Source organism: Bubalus kerabau, chromosome X, assembly GCF_029407905.1.
Source record: "Bubalus kerabau isolate K-KA32 ecotype Philippines breed swamp buffalo chromosome X, PCC_UOA_SB_1v2, whole genome shotgun sequence".
Taxonomy (NCBI): domain Eukaryota; kingdom Metazoa; phylum Chordata; class Mammalia; order Artiodactyla; family Bovidae; genus Bubalus; species Bubalus kerabau.
The window spans coordinates 95,819,989-95,839,664 of record NC_073647.1 but is presented as its reverse complement, the minus strand read 5'-3'; the positions used below and the strand labels follow the sequence as shown (position 1 = coordinate 95,839,664).

Sequence of the window (19,676 nt, the reverse complement as noted above, 5' to 3'; positions counted from 1 at the left end):
TCTGAGTCATGAAGATCTTTTTTTTTTGTATAGTTCTGTGTATTCTTGCCACCTCTTCTTAGTATCTTCTGCTTCAACTGACAAAGAATTAATCTAAAAAATATACAAGCAACTCCTGCAGCTCAATTCCAGAAAAATAAATGACCCAATCAAAAAATGGGCCAAAGAACTAAACAGACACATCTCCAAAGAAGACATACAGATGGCTAACAAACACATGAAAAGATGCTCAACATCACTCATTATCAGAGAAATGCAAATCAAAACCACAATGAGGTACCATTTCATGCCAGTCAGAATGGCTGCGATCCAAAAGTCTACAAGCAATAAATGCTGGAGAAGGTGTGGAGAAAAGGGAACCCTGTTATACTGTTGGTGGGAATGCAAACTAGTACAGCCACTCTGGAGAACCGTGTGGAGATACCTTAAAAAACTGAAAATAGAACTGCCTTATGACCCAGCAATCCCACTGCTGGGCATACACACCGAGGAAACCAGAATTGAAAGAGACATGTGTACCCCAATGTTCATCGCAGCACTGTTTATAATAGCCAGGACATGGAAGCAACCTAGATGTCCATCAGCAGATGAATGGATAAGAAAGCTGTGGAGTATTACTCAGCCATTAAAAAGAATACATTTGAATCAGTTCTAATGAGGTGGATGAAACTGGAGTCTATTACACAGAGTGAAGTAAGCCAGAAAGAAAAACACCAATACAGTATACTAACACATATATATGGAATTTAGAAAGATGGTAACGATAACCATGTATGTGAGACAGCAAAAGAGACACAGATGTATAGAACAGTCTTTTGGACTCTGTGGAAGAGGGAGACGGGGGGATGTTTTGGGAGAATGGCATTGAAACATGTATATTATCATATGTGAAATGAATCACCAGTCCAGGTTTGATGCATGATACAGGGTGCTCGGGGCTGGTGCACTGGGATGACCCAGAGGGATGGGATGGGGAGGGAGGTGGGAGGGAGGTTCAGGATGGGGAACACATGTACACCCGTGGCAGATTCATGTCAATGTATGGCAAAACCAATACAATATTGTAAGGTAATTAGCCTCCAGTTAAAATAAATAAATTTATATTTTAAAAATTAAAAAAAAATAAAAATAAAAAAATTGTCTGCTTATGTTAGGTCCATACCATTTCTGTCCTTTATTGTGCCCATCTTTGCATAAAATGTTCCCTTGATATCTCTAATTTTCTTGAAGAGATCTCTAGTCTTTCCCATTCTCTTGTTTTCCTCTATTTCTTTGCTGTGATCTCTGAGGAAGGCTTTCTTATCTTTCCTTGTTATTCTTTGGAACTCTGCATTTAAATAGGTATATCTTTCCTTTTTTCCTTTGCCTTTAGTTTCTTTTCTTTTCTCAGCTATTTGTAAGCCTCATCCGACAACCATTTTGCCTTTTTGACTCTACTTCCAGGCAAATAGGAAACAATTGAAGAGTTTTCAAGAGTGATGCATCATATCTACATTTACAAAGTCCTTCTCACAGTTTTATAGGGAACAGATTGGAAGAAAGCAAGAAATGGATGCAAGGGGACCAGCTGAGAGTCCCATACAGGGATCCAGATGAGAGCGTGGGGTGACCCAGATAGGGTGATAGCAGTAGGGATGGAGCAAGTTAGAGCAATGCCAGAGAGATGTGGATGGGATGATTGATGGGATTTACTTGGTGATTGATCAGATGTGGGGGCCAAAGAAGAGGAAAGAGTCAGAGTTTCCAGATTTCTAGTCACCTAGATAGACAGCAATGCCACGTGCTGGGATAGAGAGCACTGGAGGGGGGGGCAGGTGCAGGGTGGAAGAAAATAGTTCATTGAGTTTGATGCATGTTAATTTCAAAGTGTTTGCAAAACATCCAAACAGATTTGTGGATGTGCAGAATAAAGGATCAGATGAGAGAGAGATGTGGCATCAACTGACCAGGGCTGCCCCCTGGAGCCATGTGAGTGAATAGAATGGCCCATGGAGAGCGCCTGGAGGGAAATGAGAGGAGATGAGGACATGGCACTGAGGTACCGCAGTCTTGAAGGAATAAGGCAAGGAATAGGAGCCCACTCTCTACCTCATGGTAAACACATAATAAACATTGCCAAAGGAATGAAAGTAGACTGAGAAGAATTGGCTAGAGATAAATAACTCTCTTTGGGATGGAGAAAGAGACACACGGCTTCAGAAAGGAGGTTAAGCTTGAGTTAAATCATGAAGGATGACTAGGAATTCACCAAAAAGACAGGGGAGGGAAATTTCATTTCAAGAGGAGTAAACAGCATGTTCAGAAGTTCAAAAATAGGAAAACTCGGTCTTTGTACCTAGATTCCTCGATTCCATTTATGTATTTTCCCCTTATGATCTGGCTGTGTATCCTTATTAAACCTTAATATCCTTAATAAATTCTGATAATAAATCTTAACCATGAGTATGAAAAAGCAAAAGTGATGGTATATTCCAGGAAGATTTTCTGATTTACTGTATAAGTGTCTTACTTTCCTTACTTTCCTTGTGGATCTGTATTCATGGCTCTCTCCGTAACTGAGGGAGCCTAGATTCAGGTGGTAAATACATTTCATGCTGCACTCCAAATGAATGATGTGTTAAGGAGTCAGAGGATGCAAGTGAACTCAGTGGTAGAATGCTATGATTAATTAGCAATGTCTGCCATGGATGACAGAAAGAGGAGTTGTCTCCTCCCTTACGTCTGTCATGCTGGCCTAGACTTTTCCCTTATGCTTTCCCCTCTCCCTCACCATCTAAACCGTTCAGGGCTGAGGATAGGGTCTCATGAATCATGAATTGACAGCTAGTTGTGAATTGGCAACTCTCCACTCTTAAAGGACATGGTCTTCATGAAAGAATGAATATTTGCTGAGAACTTATTTACTGATCAGTCATGACAGTACGTACTATATGCCAGAACTAAAACTAGCCCCTGGTGGTGGTTTAGTCACTGAGTCGTGTCCGACTCTTGCGACCTCATGGACTGTAGCCCACCAGGCTCCTCTGTCCATGGGATTTTCCAGGCAAGAATACCGGAGTGGATTGCCATTTCCTTCTCCAGGGGATCTTCCCAACCCAGGAATCGAACCCAAGTCTCCTGCATTGCAGGCAGATTCTTTACCGACTGAGCTGTGAGGGAAGTCCAAACTAGCCCCTAGGGGTTCCTTATAGGATACATGATTGTTCACTCAGCCACAGACTTCATTGTGTTGAACCAATGGAATAAATCCTAGGTTCAGGGCTCCATGCTGAAAGAAAGCATGGCTCCTTTATTCTCAGAGCAAGGGCAACGTCCATATTTAACTCTAAGGCACTAGCATGCAGTAAGGGTTTGTTTATTGTGAACTAGTTCATTTTTTACCTTAGCTTATGCTGTGTTTACTGGCCCAGTGAGCACAGAAAAAAAGAGCTGCCTGCTCTTACAAAAACTTGTAAATCATACAAGCATATTCAGCACATTGTAGCATACTCTTTTTCACACGACAACTGCTCAAAGCTTGTTTTGTGTCTGTCTCTTATTTACACTGTACCTCTCCTCTTTCTCTTCTCCCAAAACAACCTCTGTATGGGTTCTAATGCTCACTGCAGGACTGTTCTGAGTATTGTGTGGTAGAGGGGAGTGAATGATGAAGAGAGCACCTGAACCCTTAGAGAAGGCTCCAGGGCCAGTTCTGGAGAATAAAGGATGCAACCATTCCTCTCCAGCAAATTGGCTAAGAAATAGGTAATTGTTGTGGGCCGAACAGCAGAATTGAAAGTGTGAATCCTTTCAAGGCCTGTGAAATTTGAAGCAGCAGAGTGAGGATTTTAGCAGCTGATAGTTGGAAATGGGGAGGCAGAGGTGAGAGAGTTTGGGGGCTGAGATATCCAGAGGGCCTCATGACTAAGCAACAGGCAGGGTGCAAGGTGGTGGTAAAGGAAAACCAGGAGAAGCTGCTGGCTGATGGTCACATCAGCCCATCAGTGCATCCCAGTTCCCTGGATGTTGAAAGTCGCTCAGTCGTGTCCGACTCTTTGTGACCCCATGGACTATACAGTCCATGGAATTCTCTAGGCCAGAATACTGGAGTGGGTAGCCTTTCCCTTCTCCAGGGAATCTTCCCAACCCAGGGATCGAACCCAGGTCTCCCGTATTGCAGGCAGATTCTTTACCAGCTGACCCACAAGGGAAGCCCAAGAGTACTGGAGTGGGTAGCCTATCCCTTCTCCAGGGGATCTTCCCAACCCAGGAATTAAACTGGGGTCTCCTGCATTGCAAGTGGATTCTTTATCAACTGAGCTATGAGGGAATGTAAAGAGAGACATTATTCATTGGAGCGTGCCGTGCATGGGAAAGGTGTTGGAGCAGGGAAAAATTTATTTAGCAGGCCTAAAGAGTAAATCTATCTCAAGAAAAAGGGTTTGGGCTCTCTGTAAATAATACTTTTATTTGCATATTTTTTATTGAAGTATGGTTGATTTACAATGCGTTAATTTTGGGTGTACAGCAAAGTGATTCAGTTATATATATATTCTTTTTAAATTTATTTTTAATTGAAGGATAATTGCTTTATAATATTGTGTTGGCTTCTGCCGTACATCAACAAGAATCAGCCATAGGTATATATAAGTTCTCTACCTCTTGAATCTTCCTCCTACCCGCTACTGTATCCCACCCCTCTAGTTTATCACAGAGCACCCAGCTGAGCTCCCTACATCATACAACGAATTCCCACTGGCTATCCATTTTACATATGGCAATGCACAGGTTTCCATGCTACTCTCTCGATTTATCCCATCCTCTCCTCCCCTACTGTGTCTCCGAGTCCATTCTCTATGTCTGCATTTCCATTGCTGCCCTGCAAATAGGTTCATCAGTATCATTTTTCTAGATTCCATATTATATTCTTTTTCAGATTCCTTTCCATTATAATTTATTATAAGATATTGAATATATTTCCCTGTGCTATACAGTAGGTCCTTGTTTATTTATTTTATATATAGTAGTGTGTATATGTTAATCCCAAACTCCTAATTTACCCTTCCCCCTATTTCCCCTTTGGTAACCATAAATTTGTTTCCAAAGTCTGTGATTCTGTTTGTAAATAAGTTCAATTGTATCATTTTTTTAGAGTCTACATATAAGTGATATCACATGATATTTGTCTTTGACTTACTTCACTTAGTATGATAATCTCCAGATCCATTCACATTGCTGCAAATGGCATAGTTTCATTTCTGTAAAGAAAACTTTTCACTGCTTTTACTGGGCTTGCGAAATTCAAAACCTGTGGTATAGAAACCTGACTCTGCTGTTACTATTTTCTATAATTATTTTCTGTTTTCTCTTAGGATTTAGTAAAATTCCTTCAGAGAATGGAAGCTACACTAAGGAAAAACAGAGAATGGGGCTTTTTCCATTGTGGGCCTGCTTTTTAAAGGGAGAGTGGAAACCCCCCAGAAGGTTAAGCATCATGCATTCATTTATTCACTCATTCATTGAATAGTCAAGTACTTACACGTGCTAGGCACTGTACTAGGTGCTAAGGATTCAAAGAGGAGTAAGACCTATCAAGGAACTTAGATTCTAATAGATGAGACATTCCTATAAACAAGTAAGTACGTTGCATGATTTTAAATGGTGCAGAGATAAATATGATCAGGGTAGAGAATGGTGTAATGGTTAAGGTAAGTAGGGCTACTTCCTGTAACATATAAAGCACTAAATATAAGGGACAAATGTGTGTGTTCAGAATAGTTAAGAATAAACTATTTCTAACTCATGTTCAGGTTTATTGAGGGTCACCTTGGGAAGGGAGGCTCTACTCTACAAAATCATTTAGAGATCCAGGCTTGTTCCATCCTCTACTAAAGACTGTTAAGCATCACCTATCTGGCATATGGGGAGAGAGAGCCAAATTGGAGAAAATATACCTTTTCATAACCGTTTTGTGGCAGAAGTAACACAGCATGTGGTCATGTGGCCCCATCAAGATGAAGGAGGGCTGAGAAATATAGTCCAGTGCTATGCTGAGAAGAAGATTTGAAAACATGTTTTGGTGAACATGTAGCTGGACCTCCCCAGGTGGAATGCTCAAATCAGTCTGAAAGAAGAGAGGCCAGAGAGTCCTCATAGAAGGCTTGACCCCTGAGTGGAATATCTAAAGAGAAATACATTTTGGGTATTAAAGTGAAATAATACTGTGGGGGAAAAATGAAACCTCAGAGGATGAAGCTGGAATTGCTGTTACAGCCACATCTTCTCACATGGAAAGTCTCTTTCCAGAACTCATTTGACATAAATCTTTTAACTTTCTCCCACTCCCTACCCACCTTCTTCTTTCTTACTCATTCTTTTTTTTTTTTTTTTTTAAGTCTCAGTTTAAATACTACTTCCTCTAGCATTGTCTTACCTGATCAGTAGACTGGGGAAAGTTCTCCCGCAATGTGGTCCCAAAGTGTCCTCTGATTTTGGTGTACTATTTAAATATCAATTTTTTTCTTATACTGTAAGCACCAATAAGGGCAGGGACTATGTCTGGTTTTACTCATCATTGTATCTCTAGTGATTTAGCACTGTACTTGTCAACATAGCAGGCCCTTGATAAGTATTTGCTAAATAATGCATCTACCTTCCCAAAGCATCCTCTTACAGCACTTTTGTCAGTCATTCCTGCCACTGATCAGTCAACTGCTATTTTATCCTCGTTAAGTGCTAGACATTCTTTCGTATACTGGAGTTAGTGATGAATAAAACACTGTCTTTTTGGTTTGATCACAGTTGCTTGTATTCCCATTCCATTGAGAGAAGCAGAGGGTAGCCAAGTCATCCTGGTTTTCCAGGGCTTTCTTGATTTTAGCACTGAAAATATCATACCCGGGGAGCTCCCCCACCCCACCCCACCCCAGTGCTGTACAATATGGGACTGTTGGTCACTCTAAAGTCAGTTTCTTATCTCTATCCCAGATACCCAGCTTTATACCCAGCACATGATAATTTCTCAATGAATATTTATTGACTGTAGGTGGGTAGGTTGGTGGATGGATGTGACTGTGGATTTGGGTGAATGGCTGGATGGGTGAATGGATATGTTTGCCTTGGGAACTTTTCAGAATTTGGAGGAAAAGAAAAGAGACACCTAGAGATCTCACAACACTCAAGAAAGTTCTACTGCAGAGGACTGGGAAGGAAGAGGGCAGGGAGAACAGCTTCTGGGGGTTGAAGGTAGTAACACTGTCCTTTGGCCACTTGTCTAAATGAGACTGATCTAGAGTTTTCTATAGACCCAGAGGTGAGGAGTGATTGCCACTGAAAGAAATTCCCAGCTAGGATGACTGGTGTCAGAGTGACCTGGCACAAAAAAAGGCACCATTCTGCTTGTCCAGTCTCTGGATTAATATCCTCTGGCTACATTCTCAGGGGAGATCAAGGTATAAATTAATATTTTCAAGACTTTACTTTGAGAAAAATGCAACAAGGCTATTGCATAGATAAGATATGTGGAGAGATTAGAAAACAGCCAGAATCTTGTAATAATTACAGCTAATTATATTTTTAATGACTTAATGGATAAAATAATTCCTTGGTAGCTCAGACAGTAAAGCATCTGCCTGCAATGCCGGAGACCTGGGTTCAATCCCTAGGTTGGGAAGATCTCCTGGAGAAGGAAATGGCAACCCACTCCAGTACTCTTGCCTGGAAATCCATGGATGGAGGAGCCTGGTAGGCTACAGTCCATGGGATTGCAAAGAGTCAGGCATGACTGAGCAACTTCACTGGTTCAATGGATAAAATACAGCTAACAAAACTACAAAGATGGTAATGATGGCCCTATGTGCGAGACAGCAAAAGAGACACAGATGTAAAGGACAGACTTTTGGACTCTGTGGGAGAAGGCGAGGGTGGGATGATTTGAGAGAATAGCATTGAACATGTATATTATCATATGTGAAATGGATTACCAGTCCAGGTTCGATGCATGAGACAGGGTGCTCTGGGCTGGTGCACTGGGATGGATGACCCTGAGGGATGGGATGGGGAGGGAGGTAGGAGGGGGTTCAGGATGGGGAACACATGTACATCTGTGGCTGATTCATGTCAATGTATGGCAAAAACCACTACAATATTGCAAAGTAATTAGCCTCCAATTAAAATAAATAAATTAATTTTTTTTTAAACTACATTTTTTTCCAGCTCAGATTCCTTGTGGGGATGGAACAAAATTTTCAAGTAATTACATTATAAGTAGCTGTGTATCCTTAGGAATCCATTCTCTACTGTCTTCTAGAATGTCCCTCAGCCCTAGTTCTACTGTTATTCCTCAAAAAAGAGCCACTTTGAGGAAGTATTTTTGGATTCCTCCAAGGACTTAGAGTATTTTATTCATACCCTTTATGGCAGGTCTTCTTGAAGAGAACTGTGAGGTATAAATGCCTGTTCTTCTCATTAGGTGGCCACTTTCCTGAGTACAAATACAGATTCAAGTATCCACCCAGCCACTTATTAGCTGTGTGACTTTCAGCCAGTTACTTTTTTTTTAACTTAAACAACAGAAATTTCTTTTCTTACGCTTGTGGAGGCTATTAGTTCAAAATTAAGGTGTCCACAGGCTTCATTTCTTCTGAGGCCTCCCTCCTTGACTTGTAGATGACCTGTGTCACACTGTGTCCTCACATGGTTTTTCCTCTGAACAAGTGACCCCTTTTCTGTGTTTGAATTTCTTCTTGTGTATCTAAATTTCCTCTTCTTATAAGCACAAGTGAGTTTAGGTTTGGGCTTCCCTGGTGTCTCAGAGGGTAAAGCACTCGCCCACAATGCCACAGACCTGGATTTGATCCCTGGGTGGGGAAGATCCCCTGCAGAAGGTTTAGGGCCCACCCCACCGGCCTTATCTTACCTTCATCATCCCTTTAAAAGCCCTGTCTCCAACTGTATAGTTACATTTTGAGGTACTATAGGTTAAGGCTTCAGCATATGACCATGTCACCCCATAATACTTGACAAAGTAAATACAAATTACAAGCCAATTTCACTTATAAACATAGATGCAAATGCTAGTAAACTCAATCCAACAATCAATAAAGTTATAAAACCTTAATACTAGGTTTGTTTTCCCCCCAGAATATTAATATAAGGCACTTTTCATATTTACAAAGTCATTCAATTTAATGTGCCAGATTAACTATTGAAAGGAGAACATGCAATCATCTCACTATAAACAAACTATTTTATGTCACCATCCATTCAATATATGTCCAGCTCTAGTTATATAACTTCTCTGAGATTTAGTGTTTTCTTTTATAAAAGGATAACATCATTTATCTCATAAAATTTTTGTGAGGATTAAATGAGATAATATAAGAAACCTAGCATACAGCCTGGCAAAAGTGGGCATTTGACAAATGTTAACTCTCTTCCTCTTCCGCTTCTTTGAGGAAGTGACTGTGCATTTTTTCTGTATTTTTGGATCTCTGGCACAGAGCTTGACACACAAAGGGCCTCAAATGTTTGCCAAGCTGAACTGTCAAAGAACCATGGTCACGTAGAGGATGACATTAGGTAAAGGCTCGATGACTTGGTATTAATCGTGGGAAACAGGAAGAGGAGTCTCAGTTCACTTCAGTCGCTCAGTCGTGTCGGACTCTTTGCGACCCCATGAATCGCAGCACGCCAGGCCTCCCTATCCACCACCAACTCCCAGAGTTCACTCAGACTCATGTCCATCGAGTCTAGCACAAAACAATTTGCAGAATTAAACACAAGCCATGTACAATTCATCTATTTCTATCTTTACTGCTTTAGTATTAACTACATTTTTTTCAACTTGCTATCCTGCCTATTTTTAACATTTATTTTGTTGAGATATAGTTGATTTAAGATGTGTTAATTTCTGCTATACAGCAAAGCGTATGTGTTTGTGTGTGTGTGTGCCGCTCAGTCATATCCAACTCTCTGCGACCCCATGGATTGTAGCCCCCCAGGTTCCTCTGTCCATGGGATTCTCCAGGCAAAAGTACTCGAATGGGTTGCCATTTCCTTCTCTATACAACTGTCTGTGTGTGTGTAAAGTGTACATATATATACACTTTTTTTCATATTCTTTTCCAGTATGGTTTGTCACAGGCTATTGGATATAGTTCCCTATGGTAGGACCTTGTTGTTCACCCATCCTATCAAGATAGTTTGCATCTGCTAATCTCAAACTCGCAATCCATCCCTCCCCCAACTCTATTTTTTAATTCATATTTTTTGTTCCCATTTCATTACTGGCATACTTGTACCTTAGCAATTATCACGTTATCATAAAATTATATATTTATACTTTGTCTCCCCAGCTGAATTGTAAATTTCTTGAGTACAAACAATGTGTTTTATTCATCTTTGGATTGTCTGCACCTAGAATAATTCTTGTCGTATAAATACTCATTTGATATTTGTTTTGTTTTTTGAAACTGTTGAGCTATTTTCACTTACTTTGACATATCTACATTTGGTTAGAAACTTCTCCCTAATATGAATCTTGTCTCTTCAACTGAAATGAAATTTCTTTCAAGGGTGGCAACTCTATTTCTCCTATAGGTCCCAGCACAGGAATGGAAACATAGTGGGTGATAACTGCATATTTAATAGACCAATACATATTCTCCTATAACAGAGAGACATCATCAGTTCAGTTGAGTCACTCAGTCGTGTCCGACTCTACAACCCCATGAATTGCAGAATGCCAGGCCTCCCTGTCCATCACCAACTGCTGGAGTTCACCCAAACTCATGTCCATTGAGTCGGTGATGCCATCCAACCATCTCATTCTCTGTCATCCCCTTCTCCTCCTGACCTCAATACCTCCAAGGATCAGAGATTTTTCCAATGAGTCAACTCTTCACATGAAGTAGCCAAAGTATTGGACTTTCAGCTTTAGCATCAGTCCTTCTAAAGAACACCCAGGACTGATCTCCTTTAGAATGGACTGGTTGGATCTCCTTGCAGTCCAAGGGACTCTCAAGAGTCTTCTCCAACACCACAGTTCAAAAGCATCAATCCTTTGGCACTCAGCTTTCTTCACAGTCCAACTCTCACATCCATACATGACCACTGGAAAAACCATAGCCTTGACTAGACAGACCTTTGTTGGCAAAGTAATGTCTCTGCTTTTTAATATGCTGTCTAGGTTGGTCATAACTTTCCTTCCAAGGAGTAAGCGTCTTTTAATTTCATGGCTGCAATCACCATCTGCAGTGATTTTGGAGCCCCCCAAAATAAAGTCTGACACTGTTTCCACTATTTCCCCATCTATTTCCCATGAAGTGATGGGACCGGATGCCATGATCTTCGTTTTCTGAATATTGAGCTTTAAGCCAACTTTTTCACTTTCCTCTTTCACTTTCAAGAGGCTCTTTAGTTCCTCTTCACTTTCTGCCATAAGGGTGGTGTCATCTGTATATCTGAGGTTATTGATATTTCTCCTGGCAATCTTGACTCCAGCTTGTGTTTCTTCCAGCCCAGCGTTTCTCATGATGTACTCTGCATATAAGTTAAATAAGCAAGGTGACAATATACAGCCTTGATGTACTCCTTTTCCTATTTGGAACTGGTTCCTATTTGGAACCAGTCTGTTGTTTCATGTCCAGTTCTAGCTGTTGCTTCCTGACCTGCATATAGGTTTCTCAAGAGGCAGATCAGGTGGTCTGGTATTCCCATCTCTTTCAGAATTTCCCACAGTTTATTGTGATCCACACAGTCAAAGGCTTTGGCATAGTCAATAAAGCAGAAATAGATGTTTTTCTGGAACTCTCTTGCTTTTTCCATGATCCAGCGGATGTTGGCAATTTGATCTCTGGTTCCTCTGCCTTTTCTAAATCCAGCTTGAACATCTGGAAGTTCACGGTTTGCGTTTTGCTGAAGCCTGGCTTGGAGAATTTTGAGCATTACTTTACTAGCGTGTGAGATGAGTGCAATTGTGCGGTAGTTTGAGCATTCTTTGGCATTGCCTTTCTTTGGGATTGGAATGAAAACTGACCTTTTCCAGTCCTGTGGCCACTGCTGAGTTTTCCAAATTTGCTGGCATATTGAGTGCAGCACTTTCACAGCATCATCTTCCAGGATTTGAAACAGCTCAACTGGAATTCCATCACCTCCCCTAGCTTTGTTCATAGTGATGCTTTCTAAGGCCCACTTGACTTCACATTCCAGGATGTCTGGCTCTAGGTGAGTGATCTGAAGAGAGCCGTGAAGAAATACCCCACATCCAAGGTAAGAGAAACCCAAGTAAGACAGTAGATGTTATGAGAAGCATCAGAGGGCAGACACACAAACCATAATCTTAGAAAACTAGTCAAGCTAATCACACGGACCACAGCCTTGTCTAACTCAGTGAAACTAAGCCATGCCATGTAGGGCCACCCAAGATGGGCAGACCATGGTGGAGAGGTCTGACAGAATGTGGTCCACTGGAGAAGGGAATGGCAAACCACTTCAGTATTCTTGCCTTGAGAACCCCATGAACAGTATGAAAAGGAAAAATTATAGGATACTGAAAGAGGAACTCCCCAGGTTGGTAGATGCCCAATATGCTACTAGAGATCAGTGGAGAAATAACTTTAGAAAGAATGAAGGGATGGAGCCAAAGCAAAAACAATACCCAGTTGTGGATATGACTGGTAATAGAAGCAAGGTCCAATGCTGTAAAGAGCAATATTGCATAGGAACCTGGAATGTTAGGTCCATGAATCAAGGCAAACTGGAAGTGGTCAAAGAGGAGATGGCAAGAGTGAACGTCGACATTCTAGGAATCAGCGAACTAAAATGGACTGGCATGGGTGAATTTAACTCAGATGACCATTATATTATATCTACTACTCTGGGCAGGAATCCCTTAGAAGAAATGGAATAGCCATCATGGTCAACAAAAGAGTCTGAAATGCAGTACTTGAATGCAATCTCAAAAACGACAGAATGATCTCTGTTCGTTTCCAAGGCAAACCATGCAATATCACAGTAATCCAAGTCTATACCCCAACCAGTAACACTGAAGAAGCTGAAGGTGAACAGTTCTATGAAGACCTACAAGACCTTTTAGAACTAACATCCAAAAAAGATGTCCTTTTCATGGTAGGGGACTGGAATGCAAAAGTGGGAAGTCAAGAAACACCTGGAGTAACAGGCAAATTTGGCCTTGGCATACGGAATGAAGCAGGGCAAAGACTAATAGAGTTTTGCCAAGAAAATGCACTGGTCATAGCAAACACCCTCTTCCAACAACACAAGAGAAGACTCTATACATGGACATCACCAGATGGTCAACACCAAAATCAGATTGATTATATTCTTTGCAGCCAAAGATGGAGAAGCTCTATACAGTCAACAAAAACAAGACCAGGAGCTGACTGTGGCTCAGATCATGAACTCCTTATTTTCAAATTCAGACTTAAATTGAAGAAAGTAGGGAAAACCACTAGACCATTCATGTATGACCTAAATCAAATCCCTTATGATTATACAGTGGAAGTGAGAAATAGATTTAAGGGACTAGATCTGATAGATAGAGTGCCTGATGAAATATGGATGGAGGTTAGTGACATTGTACAGGAGACAGGGATCAAGACCATCCCCATGGAAAAGAAATGCAAAAAGCAAAATGGCTGTCTGAGGAGGCCTTATAAATAGCTGTGAAAAGAAGAGAAGCAAAAAGCAAAGGAGAAAAGGAACGATATAAGCATCTGAATGCAGAGTTCCAAAGAATAGCAAGGAGAGATAAGAAAGCCTTCCTCAGCGATCAATGCAAAGAAATAGAGGAAAACAACAGAATGAGAAAGACTAGAGATCTCTTCAAGAAAATTAGAGATACCAAGGAAACATCTCATGCAAAAATGGACTCGATAAAGGACAGAAATGGTATGGACCTAACAGAAGCAGAAGATATTAAGAAGAGGTGGCAAGAATACACAGAACTGTACAAAAAAGATCTTCACGACCAAGATAATCACAATGGTGTGATCACTCACCTAGAGAGATGTCATGCCACATCATAAAAAAATTTCCATGTGAAGTGAAATTATACAAGGTTCTGATATGGTCCACTCATGTCATACCATATCAGATAAAATTTGATTCCAGTGTAACCAAAAAACAAATACAGTTTACTTTCTTCTGAAAAAAATAAAATGAAAATCATGTTATTGTTTTTATACAAATAAAAAAACAATAGATCACCCCAAATTCCACCATCCAAAAATAATCAGTGTTAATATTTAATGAACATCATTTCAGACATCTGTCTATGTACAGACACAGAAAATAGATGGATGGATAGCTAAATAAAAAAGATTTTATGATAATAGAATCATAGTGTGCAAGCCAGTTTTATTAAAAAGTATTCAATCTAATTTTACTTGAATTTAACAGAAGACTAAAATGAAACCAGAGGAATTGCGAACCTTTGGATAAATATTATTTCACCTCAAGAGATATTGACTCCGCACTGTGGAAGATAAGATTATCACCGTTATACCTTCTCTCATCTCCTCGCCTCCAACCTTCAGATTTTTATTAGTTATAACATTATTCTGTCAATGTTGTTAACTTTTATGTGCTGCTTTGCCACCAGTATCACAACAGTTATTTAGGGAATGTATATATAGTATAAATATCTATTTGCTTAACTGAATTCAATGCTTTACCTGTATTCTTGGTTTTTTTTATTTGTTTGTTTTTTAAGTCACACTGCGGGGCTTGCAGGATCTTAGTTCCCAACCAGGGACTGAACCCAGGCCCATGGCAGTGAAAGGGCAGAATCCTAACCACTGGACAGCCAGGGAATTTCCCTACCTGTATTCTTTTATCATGGTTTATCTATCCCCAGGTTTTTCTAATTTCATTTTTCTCTTGATTGGCTGGATTTCATAGAGGGTTCTCTGAATGCTGTACTCGCTGAGTACTGCCTGTTGCCTTTTTATTTGAAAAAGTGGTTGACTGGGTATGATGTCTGTGAGTCTCACTTAAACTTTGTCTCACCATTTTATAGACCTGTGTCATTGTCTTTTGATATTGAATAATGCTGTAAAGACTGAAGTCAAGCTGATTTTTTTTTCATATAAACATATTACTTTTTTTCTGTCTATACAACTGAAGAATAGTTTTTTTTAATCTTTGATGTTCAAAAGCGTACTTATGGTAAATCTCAATATCAGTCGCACTTAAGTTTTTTCTGGAGCACAGTATGTCCTTTCAGTCTACAGATTTGGTTCTTCTTTCATTTCAGGGAGAATCTTCTCTATTATATTTCTAACTACCTTTTCTGTATAATTTGTTGAATTCTCCATAGACTTTAGGAACCCTGGCTAACCTAGTTAGATTGTCTTCATTTTCCATGATTATTATCCTGTCTATGATTGAATTAACACCTTTGTCCTTTAGCTTTGATTCACTATGATTATCACAATACTTCCTTCCATGTCAGTGATTCTATTTTCAGTCATGGCTATTTTGAGACACACTCTTTCCAACTAATTTATTAGTTCTGAAATAGTTATTATTTTGGTTCTTACTATGTTTCATTAATTCTGCCACATCCGTATTTTATTGTTTATTATCTTGTCTTCGAGTTCTTATTTATTGAATTCATGTTTTGGGGGAGTTCTAACATGCAAGACATCAGAATTTTCTTGTATTTCTTGGGTTGTGTTTTCTTCCACATATTTTTATTTTAATTACACTTTTTATTAAGATCATTATAGCTTTACACGGAGAAGGCAATGGCACCCCACTCCAGTACTTTTGCCTGAAAAATCCCATGGATGGAGGAGCCTGGTAGGCTGCAATCCATGGGGTTGCTAAGAGTTGGACACGAATGAGTGACTTCACTTTCACTTTTCACTTTCATGCATTGGAGAAGGAAATGGCAACCCACTCCAGTGTTCTTGCCTGGAGAATCCCAGGGACGGGGGAGCCTGCTGGGCTGCCGTCTATGGGGTCACACAGAGTCGGACACGACTGAAGTGACTTAGCATAGCATAGCATAGCATAGCATAGCTTCACATGCAATCTTAAGAAATAATACAGGGAGATGCTGTGTACTCTTCATCCAGTTTCTCCCAAAGGCAACATCTTGCAAACTATAGTACAAATCACAACCGGAATATTGACATTGATGCAATTCATCTATTTTATTCAGATTTCCCCAGTTTTACTTACATTCATTTGTGTATGTGTTTTTCTCTGTGCATTTTGTCATGTGCAGGTTTGTGTATCCACCATGGTAGTCAGTATACAAAATAGTTCCGACACCACAAGGATCCCTTGTGTTCCATTTTTAGCCACACTTTCCTACCTCACAAAGGGAGGGGGTTGGCTTTTTTCACTCAGCATAATTTTCTGAAGATCTAACCAAGTTATTGTATCAATGGTCTATTCATTTCATTGCTAAGTAGTATTCCATGGTATGGATGTACCACAGTTGATTTAACCATTTGCCTGTTGAAGTACATCTGGGTTATTTCTAGTTTGGGGTTATTATAAGAAAAACTGCAATGAAACATTTTTGCACAGGTTTTTGTGTGAATATAAGTTTTTATTTCTCTGGGATAAATGTCCAAGACTGCAATTGCTGCTCTATATGGATTTAATCACTTGTTTGTATACTAAGTTTCTTTCCTTTTCACTTCTGGTTATGGTGGCATATTGGCATGGTTGTTAAGTTGCTAAGTCGTGTCTGACTCTACGATCCCAAGGATGGTAGCCCTCCAGGCTCCTCTGTCCATGGGATTTCCCATGCAAGAATACTGGAGTAGGTTGCCATTTCCTTCTCCATACCATTTCTTTTCCCTTCGCTTATGCTTAATGTGGCCAGGTCTGGCCAGAGCTTCTATTTGTTTTGATATAATTTGGTTGAATTCTCCACAGCACCCTTGCCAGCCTATCTATCACATTTTCATGTTCCCTTCCAAGGTCTTGTTTCAAAGCAGAATGTTCTGTTCAATCCATTATTCTGTAGTTAAAGCTGTGCCTCTCTTCCTGAGGAACCTGATTCTGATCTCTGTCTTCTAAATTTTTAAAAAATATCCATATATGTCCCATTTCCACCTGCCAGGGATATATTCCACTTTCAAAGTTTTGGCTCAATATTCCTAAGAAATAACAAAGTAAGGAACCTCCAGAAAATGGCGAGTCCTGATAGCATCCCTGCCTTGGCTGAGATTCTGCAATAAAATGGTGGAACTCCCCTCTTGGAGGTTTTCTCTGGACTCTTCCTCAAATTCTCTGTCCTTCAACCCCTCTCCCACTCCCCACCCCATTCCAAACTCCTGTTGATTATTCCCCAAATTGGTGGCGTTTAGTGACAACTTATAGGATTTTGTTGACTGGCCTTTTTCCCTAAATGATACTTCTGGAGGTGGGAACAGTGTTAGAAACCTTGTAACACTGTCCCAAGGTCTTCAGTTTCCATCCTTGGCTGCTACTTTTGGCATTTTATAGTTAGAAGTTTTACTCTTTGCTGCTGTTCAAATTTTTAGTGTTTTTTTGTTTGTGTTTGTGTTTTGTTCATTTTGTTAGATATTTGGCAGCAGTGGTAGTGGATTAAGAGTCTGTAGGTCAGCTTTATTCTATCAGCTTTCCCAGGAAATCTCAGATAATATATTTTTTAAAACCCTCTTTGTGCTGAAGGGCCAGAGGCTGAACTTTTAGGAAAGCAAGGAAATATTACACAGTTGGGAAGTCACTGCGTTTAGAACCAGGAAGGGAGGACATAAGTTGGCAAGGCACACCCAAACATGGAGCTGACCTGCGACCCCTAACAGAATATGAACCTTCCTTTCCTTCATTACCCTTACCCAACTCTTTCCTAATTTGATCAATTTGCCTCCAGATTCTTTTTCACATGTGTCCCTTACTCTTTATATTTTTGTCACTGTCTTTAGTGAAGCCTCCTCTTTCTCCTAACACTGGTTCATGCCTCTACTTTCTTTCCCATGGAAGCCATCCTCCTCACACTGCTACTGAGTCAATTTCCCTAAAACACCACTTTGTGTATATCCTCTCCATTTAAAAGCCATCAGAGAACTCCCAGCTGAAAAAAATGAAAAGAAAAAGAAAATTAAGTTTAAACTTCTTAATTTATTATTTATTTATTATTATTGGTGTATATATATACCAATTTATATTATATAAAATATATATTTATATTTTATATTTATATTATATATTTTATATTTTTATATTATATATTTTTTATATATTTATATATATTATTATATATAAAATATATTGGTGTATATATATACCAATATATATTATATAAAAAATATATTTATATATATATATACCAATATATATTATTGGTATATATATATAGATATTAATTTAAACTTCTTAATTTATTATTATTGGCCAACAATAATAAGAGGAACTAACATTTACATACAATGGCACCCCACTCCAGTACTCTTGCCTGGAAAATCCCATGGACGGAGGAGCCTGGTAGGTTGTCGTCCATGGGGTCGCTAGGAGTCGGACATGACTGAGCGACTTCACTTTCACTTTTCACTTTCATGCACTGGAGAAGGAAATGGCAACCCACTCCAGTGTTCTTGCCTGGAGAATCCCAGGAACCGGGGAGCCTGGTGGGCTGCCGTCTCTGGGGCCGCACAGAGTCGGACACGACTGAAGCGACTTAGCAGCAGCAGCAGCAGCAGCAGCAGCAGTAATTGTTCTCATTTCCACATCAAGTGACTTGCTGTTCTCCAAACATACCATGTACTTTCACACCTCTGTCCCTTTTCACATGCTGTTCTTTCCATGGACCACTCTGACTACCCTCTGCCAAATCTACTTGGTAAACCCCTTCATCATTTTCTCTCTTACTGTTTTTGCTAAAGTGCAAATCTAATTTTGCAGTTACTTCTTTGCCCTTTAGTGAGGCCCCATTGCCGCTAGGATACCCTCAGCTTTCTCAGCACAGTAGCCCTGCCTGGTCTAGCCCTTACCTACCCTGTAAGTACCACCTTTTCATTTTTCCCTTCATGCCTCACACTCCACCCATACAAAACTACTTGAAGTCTCCTGAACACACCTTTCTGCTCCATGCCTCTATGTTTTTGTTTCCATTCTTCTTTCTGATTAGAATCCCTATCCACCTGAAAGACTCCTACATATACTTCAAGACTCAGTGTAATCATCTTTTCTGTGGTGAAGTTTTCCCTGACTTTCTCTTCCCTGCCATGCCTTGCCCTGACCTCTTCTCCTTTATTCTCTTCCAGGAGAACTGACTAATCTTTTCTCAGTATCACCCATGTACTTTGTACATTAATTCCATTGTAGTATTTATCACACCATTGCACTTTTTTTTTTCATACAGCTATCAACTGTCTCCTTTTTAAACCTTCGTGAGGGGAGTAACAAGTTGTTTTATTTCTTCAAAGTTTACTCTAATTTGTATTATCAAACATCAGATACTCCCCAAATATGTGTTGAATAAGTGAATCTTTATACCACCAGCACTTAGCACAGTGCTAGGACGCACATAGTAGGTGCTTCATAAATATTTGTTTTGTTAACAAAGCTTAATCCCTTTTCTCACTGTTATGTGCTCTCCTTCTAGGTACTTTCCTACTTCTTCAAACAAATCCTTTAGTAGGAAGCCCCCAGTGCCTCTGAGCCAGCTTGTGGGTCTGTTTTCCAGGGCA

At 39.9% G+C, this 19,676-nt stretch overlaps 1 protein-coding gene across 4 annotated transcripts in view; it reads left to right on the top strand.

Moving 5' to 3' along the window:
• Positions 1-19,676, top strand: part of EDA (ectodysplasin A) — a 481,432-nt gene that overhangs the window by 5,554 nt on the left and 456,202 nt on the right. The window contains exon 3 of one of the 4 annotated variants that reach the window (XR_008708418.1): positions 14,401-15,419. The exons of 2 other annotated variants lie outside the window; for them this stretch is intronic. The gene's annotated coding sequence lies outside the window, so the exon portion shown is untranslated. Of the gene's footprint in view, positions 1-1,443; positions 1,602-14,400; positions 15,420-19,676 lie in introns of those variants that run through there. One more of the 4 variants, XR_008708417.1, reaches the window with a different exon arrangement.